Genomic DNA, 17,231 nt, shown 5'->3' with positions numbered 1-17,231 from the left:
CGAAAAGACTTTGCTTTTCTCCAAAACAAATTTTACTCTGATTTTCTCGGTCCATTTCATCCGAATTCCAAACGACTTTTCTGGATATGACTGGATGAAACCAGAAATATCCGGTTGTGTTTTGGCTAACTCAATACGAAATATTGTGAAAGCCTCTGTGTTGGTGTTCTCTGGATATTATGGAAGGGCTTTATTGTTTTGAATATTTTTTTATCAGTGAACATTTAATTTAGTACCGTAGAAACACTAATTGGTTCATTATTTGGACACCAGCTCTACACATTCGTATTTTCCAGGGAGAAAGCTAGAGGAACTCGCCAAACAAACATGATATATCTGTTTGTATATAAGACTTTTTATGCACTTGCCTAAAGAAAAGACTTTGCTTTTCTCCAAAACCATTTTTTTGTGATTTTCTCGGTACACTTCATATTAATTAAACACCAGTATGTCCGGATATGAATGGATGAAACCGGAAATACCCGCTTTGTTTTGGCTAACTCAATCCCAGATATTGCTACAGCCTCTGTGTTTGTGTATTCCTGATATTATCCACGTACTTTATTGTTTTGGATGTTTTTTATCAGGGAACATTTTATTTTGATCTTGGAAACAATAATTGGTTCCACATGGAGACACCAGCTCCACACATTCCTATTTTCTAGGGAGAAAGCTAGAGGAACTGTGACAAACACAAATGACATTTCTGTTTGTATACATGACATTTTATGCACTTGCCTAACTAATAGTCTTTATTTTTCTCCAAAACCATTTTTACTGTGATTTTCTCGGTCCATTGCATCCGAATTCCAAACGACTTTTTCCGGATATGACTGGATGAAACCAGAAATATCCGGTTGTGTTTTGGCTAACTCTATCGGAAATATTGTGAAAGCCTCTGTGTTTGCGTTTTCTGGATATTATCGATGGACTTTCTTGTTTTGAATGTTTTTATCAGGGAACATTTAATTTTGTACCGTAGAAACACTAATTGGTTCCACATGGAGACACCAGCTCTACACATTCATATTTTCTAGGGAGACTGCTAGAGGAAATGTAGCCAACAAACATGATATTTCTGTTTCTATAGATGACATTTTATGCACTTGCCTAACGAAAAGTCTTTGGTTTTCTCGAAAACCATTTTTACTGTGATTTTCTCGGTCCATTGCATAAGAATTCCACACAAGTTTTTCTGGATATGACTGGATGAAAACAGAAATATCCGTTTTTGTTTTGGATAACTCAATCCCAGATATTGCTACAGCCTCTGTGTTTGTGTCTTCCTGATATTTTTCACGGAATGTATTGTATTGAATGTTTTTTATCAGGGATCATTTTATTTTGATCTTGGATACACTAATTGGTTCATCATGGGGCCACCAGCTCTACACATTCGTGTTTTCTAGGGAGATAGCTAGAGGAACTGCGAGAAACAAACATGATATTTCTGATTGTATAGATGACATTTTATGCACTTGCCTAACGAAAATACTTTGCTTTTCTCCACAACCATTTTACTGTGATTTTCTCGGTCCATTGCATATGAATTCCACACCAGTTTGTCCGGATATGACTGGATAAAAACAGAAATATCCCGTTTTGTTTTGGCTAACTCAATCCGAAATATTGCTCCAGCATCTGTGTTTCTGTTTTCTGGATATTATCAATGGACTTTATTGTTTTGAATGTTTTTATCAGGGAACATTTCATTTTGTACCACAGAAACACTAATTGGCTCATCATGGGGAAACCAGCTCTACACATTTGTATTTTCTAGGGAGAAAGCTAGAGGAACTGTGGCAAACAAACATGATATTTCTGTTTGTATAGATAGCATTTTATGCACTTGCCTAATGAAACGACTTTGCTTTTCTCCGAAAACATTTTTACTGTGATTTTCTCGGTACATTCCATACGAATTCCACACCACTTTGTCCAGATATGACTGCATGAAACCAGAAATATCTGGTTGTGTTTTGGCTAACTCAATCCAAAATATTGCTACACCCTCTGAGTTTGTGTATTCCTGATATTATCCACAGACTTTATATTTTTGAATGTTTTTTTTTTCAGGGAACATTTAATTATGTGCTTGGAAACACTAATTAGTTCCACAGGAGACACCAGCTCTAAACATTCGTATTTTCTAGGGAGAAAGCTAGAGGAACTGCGGCAAACAAACATGATATTTCTGTTTGTATAGATGACACTGTATGCACTTGGCTAAGGAAAAGACTTTGTTTTTCTCCAAAATCTTTTTTACTGTGATTTTCTTGGTCCATTGCATACGAATTCCACACAGGTTTGTCCTGATATGACTGGAAGACACCAGAAATATCTGGTTGTGTTTTGGCTAACTAATTCCCAGATATTGCTACAGCCTCTGTGTTTGTGTTTTCTGGATATTATCCACGGACTTTGTTGTTTTGAATGTTTTATAGCAGGGAACATTTAATTATTTGCTTGGAAACTCTCATTGGTTAAACATGGAGCCACCAGCTCTACACATTCATATTTTCTAGTGAGAAACCTAGAGGAACTGCGGCAAACAATCATGATATTTCTGTTTGTATAGCTGACATTTTATGCACTTACCTAACTAAAAGACTTTTCTATTTTCCAGAACCATTTTTACTGTGATTTTTTCCATCCATTGCATTCGAATTCCACACCAGTTTGTCCGGATATGACTGGATAAAAAGAGAAATATCCGGTTTTGTTTTGACTAACTCAATCCCAGATAGTGCCTCAGCCTCTGTGTTTGTATTTTCTGGATATTATCGATGGACTTTATTTTTTGAATGTTTTTTATCAGGGAACATTTTATTTTGAGCTTGGATACAGTAATTGGTTCCCATTGAGACACCAGCGCTATATATTCGTATTTTCTAGGGAGAAAGCTTGAGGAATTGTGGCAAACAAACATGATACTACTGTTTGTATAGATGACATTTTATGCACTTGCCTAACGAAAAGACTTTGCTTTGCTCCAAAACCATTTCTACTGTGATTTTCTCGGTCCATTGCATAGGAATTCCAAACCACTTTGTCCAGATATGACTGGATGAAATGAGAAATATCCGGTTGTGTTTGGGCCAACTCAATCCCAGATATTGCAACAGGCTATGTGTTTGTGTTTTCCGGAAATTATCGATGGATTTTATTGTTTTGAATGTTTTTATCAGGGAATATTTCATTTTGTACCGCAGAAACACTAATTGGTTCATCATGGGGACACCAGCTCTACACATTCGTATTTTCTAGGGAGAAAGCTAGAGGAACTGTGGCAAGCAAACATGATATTTCTGTTTGTATAGATAGCATTTTATGCACTTGCCTAATGAAACGACTTTGCTTTTCTCCGAAACCATTTTTACTGTGATTTTCTCAGTCCGTTGCATACGAATTCCACAGCACTTTGTCCGGATATGACTGGATGAAACCGGAAATATCTGGTTTTGTTTTGGTTAACTCAATCCCAGGTATTGCTACACCCTCTGTGTTTGTGTATTCCTGATATTATCCACGGACTTTATTGTTTTGATTGATTTTTATCAAGGAACATTTAATTTTGTGCTTGAAAACAATAACAGTTTCCACATGCAGACACCAGCTCTATATATTTGTATTTTATAGGGAGCAAGCTAGAAGAACTGTGACAAACAAACATGATATTTCTGTTTGTATCGATGATATTTTATCTACTTGCCTAATGAAAAGACTTTGCTCTTCTCCAAAACCATTTGTACTGTGATTTTCTCGGTCCATTGCATACGATTTCCACACGAGTTTGTCCGGAAATGACTGGATAAAAAGAGAAATATCCACTTGTGTTTTGGCTAACTCAATACGAAATATTGCTACAGCCTCTGTGTTTGTGTATTCCTGATATTATCCACAGACTTTATTGTTTTTAATGTTTCTTATCAGTGAACATTTAATTATGTGCTTGGAAACACTAATTGGTTTCACATGGACACCCCAGCTCTACACATTCGTATTTTCTAGGGAGAAAGCTAGCGAAACTACAGCAAACAAACATGATAGTTCTGTTTGTCTAGATGACATTTTATGCACTTGCATAATAAAACGACTTTGATTTTCTCCGAAACCATTTTTACAGTAATTTTCTCGGTACATTGCATAAAACTTCTACAACACTTTATCCGTATACGACTGGATGAAACCAGAAATGCCTGGTTGTGTTTTGGCTAACTCGATCCAAAATATTGCTCCAGCCTCTGTATTTGTGTTTTCTGGATATTATCAACGGACTGTATTGTTTTGAATGTTTTATCAGGGAACATTTAATTTTGTACCGTAGAAACACTAATTGGTTCATCATGGGAAAATCAGCTCTACACATTCGTATTTTCTAGGGAGAAAGCTAGAGGAACTGCGGCAAACAATCATGATATTTATGTTTGTGCGGATGACATTTTATGCACTTGCCTAATGAAACGACTTTGATTTTCTCCGAAACCTTTTTACTGTGATTTTCTCGGTCCATTGCATACAACTTCTACACCACTTTATCCGTATACGACTGGATGAAACCAGAAATGTCTGGTTGTATTTTGGCTAACTCAATCCAAAATATTGCTCCAGCCTCTGTATTTGTGTTTTCTGGATATTATCAACAGACTGTATTGTTTTGAATGTTTTATCAGGGAACATTTAATTTTGTACCGTAGAAACAATAATTGGTTCATCATGGGAAAACCAGCTCTACACATTCGTATTTTCTAGGGAGAAAGCTAGAGGAACTGCGGCAAACAATCATGATATTTATGTTTGTGCGGATGACATTTTATGCACTTGCCTAATGAAACGACTTTGATTTTCTCCGAAACCTTTTTACTGTGATTTTCTCGGTCCATTGCATACAACTTCTACACCACTTTATCCGTATACGACTGGATGAAACCAGAAATGTCTGGTTGTATTTTGGCTAACTCAATCCAAAATATTGCTCCAGCCTCTGTATTTGTGTTTTCTGGATATTATCAACAGACTGTATTGTTTTGAATGTTTTATCAGGGAACATTTAATTTTGTACCATAGAAACAATAATTGGTTCATCATGGGAAAACCAGCTCTACACATTCGTATTTTCTAGGGAGAAAGCTAGAGGAACTGCGGCAAACAATCATGATATTTATGTTTGTGCGGATGACATTTTATGCGCTTGCCTAATGAAACGACTTTGCTCTTCTCCAAAACCATTTGTACTGTGATTTTCTCGGTCCATTGCATACGATTTCCACACGAGTTTGTCCGGAAATGACTGGATAAAAAGAGAAATATCCACTTGTGTTTTGGCTAACTCAATACGAAATATTGCTACAGCCTCTGTGTTTGTGTATTCCTGATATTATCCACAGACTTTATTGTTTTTAATGTTTCTTATCAGTGAACATTTAATTATGTGCTTGGAAACACTAATTGGTTTCACATGGACACCCCAGCTCTACACTTTCGTATTTTCTAGGGAGAAAGCTAGCGAAACTACAGCAAACAAACATGATAGTTCTGTTTGTCTAGATGACATTTTATGCACTTGCATAATAAAACGACTTTGATTTTCTCCGAAACCATTTTTACAGTAATTTTCTCGGTACATTGCATAAAACTTCTACAACACTTTATCCGTATACGACTGGATGAAACCAGAAATGCCTGGTTGTGTTTTGGCTAACTCGATCCAAAATATTGCTCCAGCCTCTGTATTTGTGTTTTCTGGATATTATCAACGGACTGTATTGTTTTGAATGTTTTATCAGGGAACATTTAATTTTGTACCGTAGAAACACTAATTGGTTCATCATGGGAAAATCAGCTCTACACATTCGTATTTTCTAGGGAGAAAGCTAGAGGAACTGCGGCAAACAATCATGATATTTATGTTTGTGCGGATGACATTTTATGCACTTGCCTAATGAAACGACTTTGATTTTCTCCGAAACCTTTTTACTGTGATTTTCTCGGTCCATTGCATACAACTTCTACACCACTTTATCCGTATACGACTGGATGAAACCAGAAATGTCTGGTTGTATTTTGGCTAACTCAATCCAAAATATTGCTCCAGCCTCTGTATTTGTGTTTTCTGGATATTATCAACAGACTGTATTGTTTTGAATGTTTTATCAGGGAACATTTAATTTTGTACCGTAGAAACAATAATTGGTTCATCATGGGAAAACCAGCTCTACACATTCGTATTTTCTAGGGAGAAAGCTAGAGGAACTGCGGCAAACAATCATGATATTTATGTTTGTGCGGATGACATTTTATGCACTTGCCTAATGAAACGACTTTGATTTTCTCCGAAACCATTTTTACAGTGATTTTCTCGGTCCATTGCACACGAATTCCACACCAGTTTGTCCAGATATGACTGGATGAAAACTGAAATATCAGGTTTTGTTTTGGCTCACTCAATCCCAGATATTGCTACAGCCTCTGTGTTTCTGTATTCCTGATATTATTCTTGGAATTTATTGTTTTGAATGGTTTTTATCAAGGAACATTTGATTTTGTGCTTGAAAACCCTAACTCTTTCCAGATGGAGAAACCAGCTCTATATATTTGTATTTTCTAGGGAGAAATCTAGAGGAACTGCGGCAAACAAACATGATATTTCTGTTTGTATCGATGATATTTTATCTAATTGCCTAATGAAAAGACTTTGTTTTTCTCTAAAACCATTTTTACTGTGATTTTCTCGGTTCATTGCATACTATTTCCAAACCACTTTGTCCAGATATGACTGGATGAAACCAGAAATATCCGGCTGTTTTGGCCAACTCAATCCCAGATATTGCTACAGCCTCTGTGTTTGTGTTTTCCGGATATTATCGATGGACTTTACTGTTTTGAATGTTTCTTCAGGGAACATTTCATTTTGTACCGCAGAAACACTGATTGGTTCATCATGGGGACACCAGCTCTACACATTCTTATTTTCTAGGGAGAAAGCTAGAGGAACTGTGGCAAACAAACATGATATTTCTGTTTGTATAGATGACATTTTATGCACTTGCCTAACGAAAAGACTTTGCTTTTCTCCAAAATCATTTTTACTGTGATTTTCTCCATCCGTCTATTGCATAGTAATTCCACAACACGTTGTCCTGAAGTGACTGGATGAAACCGTAAATATCCGGTTTTGTTTTGGCTAACTCAATCCCAGATATTGCTACAGCCTCTGTGTTTGTGTATTCCTGATATTATCCTTGGAATTTATTGTTTTGAATATTTTTATCAGGGAACATTTAATTTTGTACCTTTGAAATATTAATTGGTTCATCATGGGAACACCAGCTCTACACATTCTTATTTTCTAGGGAGAAAGCTAGAGGAACTGCGAGAAACATGATATTTCTGTTTGTCTAGATGACATTTCATGCACTTGCCTAACGAAAGACTTTGTTTTTCTCCAAAACCATTTGTACTGTGATTTTCTCGGTCCATTGCATACGAATTCCACACCTGTTTTTCCGGATATGACTGGATGAAACCAGAAATATCCCGTTGATTTTGGCCAACTTAATCCCAGGTATTGCTACAGCCTCTGTGTTTGTGTATTCCTGATATTATCCACGGACTTTATTGTTTTGAATATTTTTGTCAGGGAACATTTCATTTTGTACCGTTGAAACACTAATTGGTTCATCAAGGGGACACCAGCTCTACACATTCGTATTTTCTAGGGAGAAATCTATGGGAACTGTGGCAAACAAACATGATATTTCTTTATGTATAGATGACATTTTCTGCTCTTCTCTGGCGAAAAGACTTTGCTATTCTCCAAAACCATTTCTACTGTGATTTTCTCGGTCCATTGCATACGAATTCCACACCAGTTTGTCCGGATAAGACTGGATGAAACCGGAAATATCAGGTTTTTTTTGGCTGACTCAATCCCAGATATTGCTACAGCCTCTTTGTTTTTTTTTTTTCTTGATATTATCAATGGACTTCATTGTTTTGAATGTTTTTTCTCAGGGAGCATTTTATTTTGAGCTTGGATAGAGTAAGTGGTTCCACATGGAGACACTAGCGCTACATATTCGTATATTCTAGGGAGAAAGCTAGAGGAACTGCGGCAAACAACCATGATATTTCTCTTTCTATAGATGACATTTTATGCATTTGCCTAACTAAAGACTTTGCTTTTCTCCAAAACCATGTTTACTGTGATATTCTCGGTCCATTGCATACGAATTCCACACCAGTTTGTCCAGATATGACTGGATGAAAACAGAAATATCCGGTTGTGTTTTTCTAATTAATCCCAGATATTGCTACAGCCTCTGTGTTTGTGTTTTCTGGATATTATCAATGCACTTTATTGTTTTTAATGTTTTTATCAGGGAACATTTTATTTATACCGTAGAAACACTAATTGGTTCATCAAGGGGACACCAGCTCCAAACATTCCTATTTTTTTTTTTTTTTTGGGAGAAAGCAGAGGAAATGCGGCAAACAAACATCATATTTCTGTTTGTATCGATGACATTTTATGCACTTGCCTAACGAAAAGACCTTGCTTTTCTCCAAAACCATTTTTACTGTGATATTCTCGGTCCATTGCATACGAATTCCACACTACTTTGTCTGGATATGACTAGATGTAACCAGAAATATCCGGTTGTGTTTTGGCTAACTCAATCTGAAATATTGTGAAAGCCTCAGTGTTTGTGATTTCTGGATATTATCCATGGACTTCATTGTTTTGAATGTTTTTATCAGGGAACATTTTATTTTGTACCGTAGAAACACTAATTGGTTCATCATGGGGACACCAGCTCCACACATTCCTATTTTCTAGGGAGAAAGCTAGAGGAAATGCGGCAAACAAACATCATATTTCTGTTTGTATAGATAGCATTTTATGCACTTGCCTAATGAAACGACTTTGCTTTTCTCCGAAACCATTTTTACTGTGATTTTCTCGGTCCATTGCACACGAATTCCACAGCACTTTGTCTGGATATGACTGGATGAAACCGGAAATATCCGTTTTTTTTGGCTAACTCAATCCCAGATATTGCTACACCCTCTGTGTTTCTGTAATCCTGATATAATCCACGGACTTTATTGTTTTGAATGATTTTTATCAAGGATCATTTTATTTTGTGCTTGAAAACACTAACTGTTTCCACATGGAGACACCAGCTCTATATATTTGTATTTTATAGGGAGAAAGCTAGAGGAACTACTGCAAACAAACATGATATTTCTGTTTTTATCGATGATATTTTATCTACTTGCCTAATGAAAAGACTTTGCTCTTCTCCAAAACCATTTGTACTGTGATTTTCTCGGTCCATTGCATATGATTTCCACACGAGTTAGTCCGGAAATGACTGGATAAAAAGAGAAATATCCGGTTGTGTTTTGGCTAACTCAATACGAAATATTGCTACAGCCTCTGTGTTTGTGTATTCCTGATATTATCCACAGACTTTATTGTTTTGAATGTTTTTTATCAGGGAACATTTAATTTTGTGCTTGGAAACATTAATTGTTTCCACATGGAGACACCAGCTCTAAGTATTCGTATTTTCCAGGGAGAAAACTAGAGGAACTGTGGCAAACAAACATGATATTTCTGTTTGTATAGATGACACTCTATGCTCTTGCCTGGCGAAAAGGCTTTGCTTTTCTCCAAAACCATTTTTACTGTGATTTTCTCGGTCCATTGCATACGAATTCCACACCACTTTGTCCAGATATGACTGCATGAAACCAGAAATATCTGGTTGTGTTTTGGCTAACTCAATCCGAAATATTGCTACAGCCTCTGAGTTTGTGTATTCCTGATATTATCCACAGACTTTATATTTTTGAATGTTTTTTTTTTCAGGGATCATTTAATCATGTGCTTGGAAACACTAATTATTTCCACTGGAGACACCAACTCTATACATTCGTATTTTCTAGGGAGAAAGCTAGAGGAACTGGGGCAAACAAACATGATATTTCTGTTTGTATAGATGACATTCTATGCACTTGCCTAAGGAAAAGACTTTGTTTTTCTCCAAAATCATTTTTACTGTGATTTTCTTGGTCCATTGCATACGAATTCCACACAGGTTTGTCCTGATATGACTGGAAGACACCAGAAATATCTGGTTGTGTTTTGGCTAACTCATTCCCAGATATTGCTACAGCCTCTGTGTTTGTGTTTTCTGGATATTATCCACGGACTTTGTTGTTTTGAATGTTTTATATCAGGGAACATTTAATTATGTGCTTGGAAACACTAATTGGTTCCACATGGAGCCACCAGCTCTACACATTCGTATTTTCTAGGGAGAAAGCTAGAGGAACTGCGGCAAACAATCATGATATTTCTGTTTGTATAGCTGACATTTTATGCACTTACCTAACTAAAAGACTTTTCTATTTTCCAGAACCATTTTTACTGTGATTTTTTCTATCCATTGCATTCGAATTCCACACCAGTTTGTCCGGATATGACTGGATAAAAAGAGAAATATCCGGTTTTGTTTTGACTAACTCAATCCCAGATAGTGCCTCAGCCACTGTGTTTGTATTTTCTGGATATTATCGATGGACTTTATTTTATGAATGTTTTTTATCAGGGAACATTTTATTTTGAGCTTGGATACAGTAATTGGTTCCCATTGAGACACCAGCGCTATATATTCGTATTTTCTAGGGAGAAAGCTTGAGGAATTGTGGCAAACAAACATGATGTTACTGTTTGTATAGATGACATTTTATGCACTTGCCTAACGAAAAGACTTTGCTTTGCTCCAAAACCATTTTTACTGTGATTTTCTCGGTCCATTGCATAGGAATTCCAAACCACTTTGTCCAGATATGACTGGATGAAATGAGAAATATCCGGTTGTGTTTGGGCCAACTCAATCCCAGATATTGCAACAGGCTATGTGTTTGTGTTTTCCGGAAATTATCAATGGATTTTATTGTTTTGAATGTTTTTATCAGGGAACATTTCATTTTGTACCGCAGAAACACTAATTGGTTCATCATGGGGACACCAGCTCTACACATTCGTATTTTCTAGGGAGAAAGCTAAAGGAACTGCGGCAAACAAACATGATATTTCTGTTTGTATAGATAGCATTTTATGCACTTGCCTAATGAAACGACTGCTTTTCTCCGAAACCATTTTACTGTGATTTTCTCAGTCCGTTGCATACGAATTCCACAGCACTTTGTCCGGATATGACTGGATGAAACCGGAAATATCCGGTTTTGTTTTGGTTAACTCAATCCCACATATTGCTACACCCTCTGTGTTTCTGTATTCCTGATATTATCCATGGACTTTATTGTTTTGATTGATTTTTATCAAGGAACATTTAATTTTGTGCTTGAAAACAATAACAGTTTCCACATGCAGACACCAGCTCTATATATTTGTATTTTATAGGGAGCAAGCTAGAAGAACTGTGACAAACAAACATGATATTTCTGTTTGTATCGATGATATTTTATCTACTTGCCTAATGAAAAGACTTTGCTCTTCTCCAAAACCATTTGTACTGTGATTTTCTCGGTCCATTGCATACGATTTCCACACGAGTTTGTCCGGAAATGACTGGATAAAAAGAAATATCCGGTTTTGTTTTGGCTAACTCAATACGAAATATTGCTACAGCCTCTGTGTTTGTGTATTCCTGATATTATCCACAGACTTTATTGTTTTGAATGTTTTTTATCAGGGAACATTTAATTTTGTGCTTGGAAACACTAATTGTTTCCACATGGAGACACCAGCTCTACACATTCGTATTTTCTAGGGAGAAAACTAGAGGAACTGTGGCAAACAAACATGATATTTCTGTATGTATCGATGACATTTTATACTCTTGCCTGGCGAGAAAACTTTGCTTTTCTCCAAAACCATTTGTACTCTGATTTTCTCGGTCCATTGCATACGAATTCCACACCAGTTTGTCTGGATATGACTGGATGAAACCAGAAATATGGTTGTTTTTTGGCTAACTCAATCCAAAATATTGCTACAGGCTCTGAGTTTGTGTATTCCTGATATTATCCACGGACTTTATGTTTTTGAATGTTTTTTTTTTTTTCAGGGGACACTTAATTTTGTACTTGGAAACACTAATTAGTTCCACAGGAGACACCAGCTCTACACATTCGTATATTCTAGGGAGAAAGCTAGAGGAACTGCGACAAACAAACATGATATTTCTATTTGTATAGATGACATTTTAAGCACTTGCCAAAGGAAAAGACTTTGTTTTTCTCCATAATCATTTTTACTTAGATTTTCTTGGTCCATTGCATACGAATTCTACACAGGTTTGTCCTGATATGACTGGAAGACACCAGAAATATCTGGTTGTGTTTTGGCTAACTCATTCCCAGATATTGCTACAGCCTCTGTGGTTGTGTTTTCTGGATATTATACACGGACTTTGTTGTTTTGAATGTTTTATATCAGGGAACATTTAATTTTGTGCTTGGAAACACTAACTGGTTCCACATGGAGACCCAAGCTCTACAAATTCGTATTTTCTAGTTAGAAAGCTAGAGGAACTTTGGCAAACAATCATGATATTTCTGTTTGTATAGATCACATTTTATGCACTTGCCTAACTAAAAGACTTTTCTATTCTCTAAAACCATTTTTACTGTGATTTTCTCGGTTCATTGCACACTATTTCCAAACCACTTTGTCCAGATATGACTGGATGAAACCAGAAATATCCGGCTGTTTTGGCCCACTCAATCCCAGATATTGCTACAGCCTCTGTGTTTGTGTTTTCCGGATATTATCGATGGACTTTATTGTTTTGAATGTTTTTATCAGGGAACATTTCATTTTGTACCGCAGAAACACTGATTGGTTCATCATGGGGACACCAGCTCTACACATTCGTATTTTCTAGGGAGAAAGCTAGAGGAACTGCGGCAAACAAACATGATATTTCTGTTTGTATAGATGACATTTTATGCACTTGCCTAACGAAAAGACTTTGCTTTTCTCCAAAATCATTTTTACTGTGATTTTCTCCGTCCGTCCATTGCATAGGAATTCCACAACACGTTGTCCTGAAGTGACTGGATGAAACCGGAACTATCCGGTTTGGTTTTGGCTAACTCAATCCCAGATATTGCTACAGCCTCTATGTTTTCTATTTTTTTTTCTGGATATTATCAATGGACTTTATCATTTTGAATGTTTTTTATCAGGGAACATTTAATTTTGTGCTTGGAAACACTAATTGTTTCCACGTGGAGACACCAGCTCTACACATTTTTATTTTCTAGGGAGAAAGCTAGAGGGACAGTGGCAAACAAACATGATATTTCTGTTTGTATAGATGACATTTTATGCACTTCCCTCACGAAAAGACTTTGCTTTTCTCCAAAACCATTTTTACTGTGATTTTCTCGGTCCATTGCATACGAATTCCACACCACTTTATCCGGATATGACTGGATGAATCCAGAAATATCTGGTGTGTTTTGGCTTACTCAATCCGAAATATTGCTACAGCCTCTGTGTTTGTGTATTCCTGATATTATCCATGGACTTTATTTTTTGGAATGTTTTTTTTTTCAGGGAACATTTAATTTTGTGCTTGGAAACACTAATTGGTTCCATATGGAGACACTAGCTCTACACATTTATATTTTCTACAGAGAAAGCTTGAGGAACTGCAGCAAACAAACATGATATTTCTGTTTGTATAGGTGACATTTAAGCTCTTGCCTGGCGAAAAGACTTTGCTTTTCTCCAAAACCATTTTTACTGTGATTTTCTCGGTCCATTGCATACGAATTCTACACCAGTTTGTCCGGATATGACTGGATGAAACCAGAAATATCCGTTTTTTTATTTTTGCTAACTCAATCCCAGATATTGCTACAGCATCTGTGTTTGTATATTTTTATATTATCCATGGACTTAATTGTTTTGAATGTTTTTTATCAGGGAACATTTAATTTTGTGGTTGAAAACACTAACTGTTTCACATGGAGGCACCAGCTCTACACATTCGTATTTTCTAGGGAGAAAGCTAGAGGAACTATGGCAAATAAACATGATATTTCTGTTTGTATAGATGACATTTTATGCCCTTTCCTAACGAAAAGACTTTGCTATTCTGCAAAACTATTTTTACTGTGATTTTCTCGGTCCATTGCATACGAATTCTACACCACTTTATCCGGATATGACTGGATGAAACCAGAAATATCTGGTTGTGTTTTGGCTAACTCAATCCGAAATATTGCTCCAGCGTCTGTGTTTCTGTTTTCTGGATATTATCAATGGACTTTAATGTTTTGAATGTTTTTATCAGGGAACATTGAATTTTGTACCACAGAAACACTAATTGGTTCATCATGGGGACACCAGCTCTACACATTCGTATTTTCTAGGGAGAAAGCTAGAGGAACTGCGGCAAACAAACATGATATTTCTGTTTGTATAGATAGCATTTTATGCACTTGCCTAATGAAACGACTTTGCTTTTCTCCGAAACCATTTTTACTGTGATTTTCTCGGTCCATTGCACACGAATTCCACAGCACTTTGTCTGGATATGACTGGATGAAACCGGAAATATCCGTTTTTTTTGGCTAACTCAATCCCAGATATTGCTACACCCTCTGTGTTTCTGTAATCCTGATATAATCCACGGACTTTATTGTTTTGAATGATTTTTATCAAGGATCATTTTATTTTGTGCTTGAAAACACTAACCTTTTCCACATGGAGACACCAGCTCTATATATTTGTATTTTATAGGGAGAAAGCTAGAGGAACTACTGCAAACAAACATGATATTTCTGTTTTTATCGATGATATTTTATCTACTTGCCTAATGAAAAGACTTTGCTCTTCTCCAAAACCATTTGTACTGTGATTTTCTCGGTCCATTGCATATGATTTCCACACGAGTTAGTCCGGAAATGACTGGATAAAAAGAGAAATATCCGGTTGTGTTTTGGCTAACTCAATACGAAATATTGCTACAGCCTCTGTGTTTGTGTATTCCTGATATTATCCACAGACTTTATTGTTTTGAATGTTTTTTATCAGGGAACATTTAATTTTGTGCTTGGAAACATTAATTGTTTCCACATGGAGACACCAGCTCTAAGTATTCGTATTTTCCAGGGAGAAAACTAGAGGAACTGTGGCAAACAAACATGATATTTCTGTTTGTATAGATGACACTTTATGCTCTTGCCTGGCGAAAAGGCTTTGCTTTTCTCCAAAACCATTTTTACTGTGATTTTCTCGGTCCATTGCATACGAATTCCACACCACATTGTCCAGATATGACTGCATGAAACCAGAAATATCTGGTTGTGTTTTGGCTAACTCAATCCGAAATATTGCTACAGCCTCTGAGTTTGTGTATTCCTGATATTATCCACAGACTTTATATTTTTGAATGTTTTTTTTTTTCAGGGGACATTTAATCATGTGCTTGGAAACACTAATTATTTCCACTGGAGACACCAAATCTATACATTCGTATTTTCTAGGGAGAAAGCTAGAGGAACTGGGGCAAACAAACATGATATTTCTGTTTGTATAGATGACATTCTATGCACTTGCCTAAGGAAAAGACTTTGTTTTTCTCCAAAATCATTTTTACTGTGATTTTCTTGGTCCATTGCATACGAATTCCACACAGGTTTGTCCTGATATGACTGGAAGACACCAGAAATATCTGGTTGTGTTTTGGCTAACTCATTCCCAGATATTGCTACAGCCTCTGTGGTTGTGTTTTCTGGATATTATCCACGGACTTTGTTGTTTTGAATGTTTTATATCAGGGAACATTTAATTATGTGCTTGGAAACATTAATTGGTTCCACATGGAGCCACCAGCTCTACACATTCGTATTTTCTAGGGAGAAAGCTAGAGGAACTGCGGCAAACAATCATGATATTTCTGTTTGTATAGCTGACATTTTATGCACTTACCTAACTAAAAGACTTTTCTATTTTCCAGAACCATTTTTACTGTGATTTTTTCCATCCATTGCATTCGAATTCCACACCAGTTTGTCCGGATATGACTGGATAAAAAGAGAAATATCCGGTTTTGTTTTGACTAACTCAATCCCAGATAGTGCCTCAGCCACTGTGTTTGTATTTTCTGGATATTATCGATGGACTTTATTTTATGAATGTTTTTTATCAGGGAACATTTTATTTTGAGCTTGGATACAGTAATTGGTTCCCATTGAGACACCAGCGCTATATATTCGTATTTTCTAGGGAGAAAGCTTGAGGAATTGTGGCAAACAAACATGATGTTACTGTTTGTATAGATGACATTTTATGCACTTGCCTAACGAAAAGACTTTGCTTTGCTCCAAAACCATTTTTACTGTGATTTTCTCGGTCCATTGCATAGGAATTCCAAACCACTTTGTCCAGATATGACTGGATGAAATGAGAAATATCCGGTTGTGTTTGGGCCAACTCAATCCCAGATATTGCAACAGGCTATGTGTTTGTGTTTTCCGGAAATTATCAATGGATTTTATTGTTTTGAATGTTTTTATCAGGGAACATTTCATTTTGTACCGAAGAAACACTAATTGGTTCATCATGGGGACACCAGCTCTACACATTCGTATTTTCTAGGGAGAAAGCTAGAGGAACTGTGGCAAGCAAACATGATATTTCTGTTTGTATAGATAGCATTTTATGCACTTGCCTAATGAAACGACTTTGCTTTTCTCCGAAACCATTTTTACTGTGATTTTCTCAGTCCGTTGCATACGAATTCCACAGCACTTTGTCCGGATATGACTGGATGAAACCGGAAATATCCGGTTTTGTTTTGGTTAACTCAATCCCACATATTGCTACACCCTCTGTGTTTCTGTATTCCTGATATTATCCATGGACTTTATTGTTTTGATTGATTTTTATCAAGGAACATTTAATTTTGTGCTTGAAAACAATAACAGTTTCCACATGGAGACACCAGCTCTATATATTTGTATTTTATAGGGAGCAAGCTAGAAGAACTGTGACAAACAAACATGATATTTCTGTTTGTATCGATGATATTTTATCTACTTGCCTAATGAAAAGACTTTGCTCTTCTCCAAAACCATTTGTACTGTGATTTTTTCGGTCCATTGCATATGATTTCCACACGAGTTTGTCCAGAAATGACTGGATAAAAAGAAATATCCGGTTTTGTTTTGGCTAACTC

The sequence above is a fragment of the Lepus europaeus genome, unplaced genomic scaffold (genome assembly GCF_033115175.1).
Source record: "Lepus europaeus isolate LE1 unplaced genomic scaffold, mLepTim1.pri SCAFFOLD_28, whole genome shotgun sequence".
Taxonomy (NCBI): Eukaryota; Metazoa; Chordata; class Mammalia; order Lagomorpha; family Leporidae; genus Lepus; species Lepus europaeus.
This window is presented reverse-complemented; position numbering follows the sequence as displayed.